A 3,515-nucleotide genomic window follows, 5' to 3' on the forward strand; every position below is an offset into this window, starting at 1 on the left:
CCATTTCTAATAAGTAGAAAAATCTAATGGTTAGTTCTTATACAGGACGTCCCATACTATATGCACACCTCATATGGAACCATTTTACTGCAGTGTTTTTGAGATATGAGACCATATGGCACTTTAGAAGGCTATAAAGACCCCATTTCTAATAAGTAGAAAAATCTAATGGTTAGTTCTTATACAGGACGTCCCATACTATATGCACACCTCATATGAAACCATTTTACTGCAGCATTTTTAAGATATGACACATTATTACAATTTAGCGGGCTATAAAGACCCCATTTCTAATAAGCAGAGAAAGCTAATGGTTAATTCTTATAGGGGGCGTCCCATACTATATGCACACCTCATATGAAACCATTTTACTGCAGCATTTCTGAGATAGGGGACATTATTCTACTTCAGAGGCCTATAAAGACCCCATTTCTTATAAGAAGAAAAAACCAATGGTCAGTTCTTATACGGGATGTCCCATACTATATGAACACGTCATTCGAAACCATTTCACTATAGCGTTTTTGAGATATGGGACTGTAACGTAGTTCGTAGTCACGGGAAGAAGGAGGCGGGAACTGGCGGACATTTAAACAAACTTTAATAAAATAAACAAACACAAAATAGCGCGACAGCCCCTCGCGGATGACTGTCGCGCACAAACAAAACCAAAACACAAAATAAACTCCAGGCCTGGTCCTCTCTCGTCTTTCACTGTCATCCCTCCTCCTTTTTATCCTTCCGGAGCTCCTCCGTGAGACTCGAGACCGGTGAGTGTCGCAGGTGTCGCGCATTAGCAATTACTCCACCGCCCTCGCTCCGTTCCCACGGCTCTCGGCCCCGCCCCTCTCGTCACAGGGACATTATTCTATTTCAGAGGCCTTTAAAGACCCCATTTCTAATAAGTAGAAAAAATCTAATGGTAAGTTCTTATATGGGATGTCCCACACTATATGCACACCCCATATCAAACCATTTTACTGCAGCATTTTTAAGATATGACACGTTATTACACTTTAGAAGGCTATAAAGACCCCATTTCTAATAAGTAGAAAAGCTAATGGTAAGTTCTTATATGGGACATCCCACACTATATGCACACCTCATATCAAACCATTTTACTGCAGCATTTTTGAGATATGGGACTATATGGTGCTTTAGAGGGCTATAAAGACCCAATTTCTAATAAATAGAAAAAAACCAATGGTCAGTTCTTATACGGGATGTCCCATACTATATACACACCTCATATGACACCATTTTACTGCAGCATTTTTGAGATATGAGACTATATGGTGCTTTAGAGGGCTATAAAGATGCCATTTCTAATAAGTAGATGATAACAATGGTCAGTTCTTATACGGGACTTCCCATACTATATGCACGCCTCATATGAAAACATTTTACTGCAGGATTTTTGAGATATGGGACCATTTGGTACTTTAGAGGGCTATAAAGACCCCATTTCTAATAAGAATAATAAATGAATGGTCAGTTCTTATACAGGACGTCCCATACTATATGGACACCTCATACGAAACCATTTTACTGCAGCATTTTTGAGATATGGGACTATATGGTGCTTTAGAGGGCTATAAAGACGCCATTTCTAATAAGTAGAAAAAAACAATGGTCACTTCTTTTACGGGATGTCCCATATTATATGCACACCTCATATGAAAACATTTTACTGCAGCATTTTTGAGATATGGGACTATATGGTGCTTTAGAGGGCTATAAAGAGCCCATTTCTTATAAGTATAAAAAACCAATGGTCAGTTCTTATACGGGATGTTTTACTGCAGCATTTTTGAGATATGGGACATTATATTACTTCAGAGGCCTATTAAAACCTCTAAAACCTCCTATTACTTCAGAGGCCCATTTCCAATAAGTAGAAAAAGCTAATGGTTAGTTCTTATACAGGACGTGCCATACTATATGCAGACCTCTGTGGTGGTGTAAGGAAGATCCGCCCCTTCCATGCCCATATCGGGATGGTGAACAATTAGGCGGAAATTATAAAAAGGAAGTAAAGATAGGAAAAAGAGAGAGATGGTAAACACGGACTCCAAGAGGGAGTTGAGCAAGCCACACAATGGATGCGAGTCTCACCTGAGGAGTTGATCGGCAGGAGCGAGACACACGCTGTATTTGGTCGGGGTGAGTGCGGAAATGTAGATCCACCGGCTGCAGAGAGTGTGACTAACTGCTGAAGGGACTCACAAGTTCTCCATTCCATTGGGTTTTGCTACTCCGGAGAAAACGCTGCCTCCCACGGAACATTTCCCTGCCAGTCATGGTCAGCGGTATTTTACACGCACTCACACACAAACACACCAACGCACCTAATCGCACGCACTTCGTCAACCACACATTCGCGATTCGCTCTAAGTGAACGACTCGTATTACTGACTTTCATTTCATTTCCCTTTCAGTTTAAATATAACTTTTGTTGGTTGAGAGTATAGAATTAACTAATCCTGTTTTTTCCCTTCTTTTATGGACCGCTGATGAGTGTTTTATTTTGGAGAGAATGCCTCGGATCTGCTGATCTTGGTTACTTTATTAATGTGTCTGGAAAACGCCGCCAAGGGTGGAGCTATCACGGTATTTTTAAATTTATTTGGTGACAGGCCAAATCCTGTCTGGCGCGCCAATTATAATATAGCTACCTTTCCAAATTGTCACTAGGGCGCGCCACCGTTACAGAAGTGGCGCCCGAACAGGGACTTGAACTTGAACATTTATCACTGGAACTTGAACATTTATTTATCACATGAATTTGAACATTTATTTCTCACTTAAACTTGAACATTGTGGGTGTTTCTAATTACGGAGTACTTACGGAAAAGTGTTGAAAATTGAGACTGTGGAAATTGTACTCTGTCCATTGTACTTTGTTTTTTTTTTTATTTTATACCCTCTGGTGCCCCAAAAACAGACATAGTCATTCCAAGTCACTCATCTCATTTACTGATTATTCACACAACATTGTCAAACAACACCATAAAACCATGGCCACTACTATCCGTCCTTCACCGTCGACCTCTGTGGAAATTGAACCCCCCCCAGACATAGCAACTCCAGTCTGGCCACCTGTGCAACCAAGACCCGTTCCTCCACCTCACGTTCCCACCTTTCACTTCACCCCAACTCAGTTCAGCAGTCCCCATCCCAGGTCGTAGTTGCCCTTTTCCTCCACACCACAAGGTGGCACTGTTTCATTCCAGCCGGAACCTATGCAACTTTGCGCATCCACATTCACTGGAACTACATCACCTTCCTCAGTGTCACAGCATCGTCTGCCTGGTTACCTCCCAACACCTGGAAAAGAAATTCACCATTTGACTGCACAGGTTCAAGGTAACTGGGATAACCTGTTTGACTTCATGAAACATCAGGAGAAGGCAGTGAATGAACTCACCCAGGAGCAAAAAACAGCTACATCCCATCATGAAAAGCAACTTATAGACCTGACTTCTAAAACAGAGGCTAACCAACAGCAAATTCTC

Source organism: Sinocyclocheilus rhinocerous, unplaced genomic scaffold, assembly GCF_001515625.1.
Source record: "Sinocyclocheilus rhinocerous isolate Xijiao unplaced genomic scaffold, SAMN03320098_v1.1 scaffold501, whole genome shotgun sequence".
NCBI lineage: Eukaryota > Metazoa > Chordata > Actinopteri > Cypriniformes > Cyprinidae > Sinocyclocheilus > Sinocyclocheilus rhinocerous.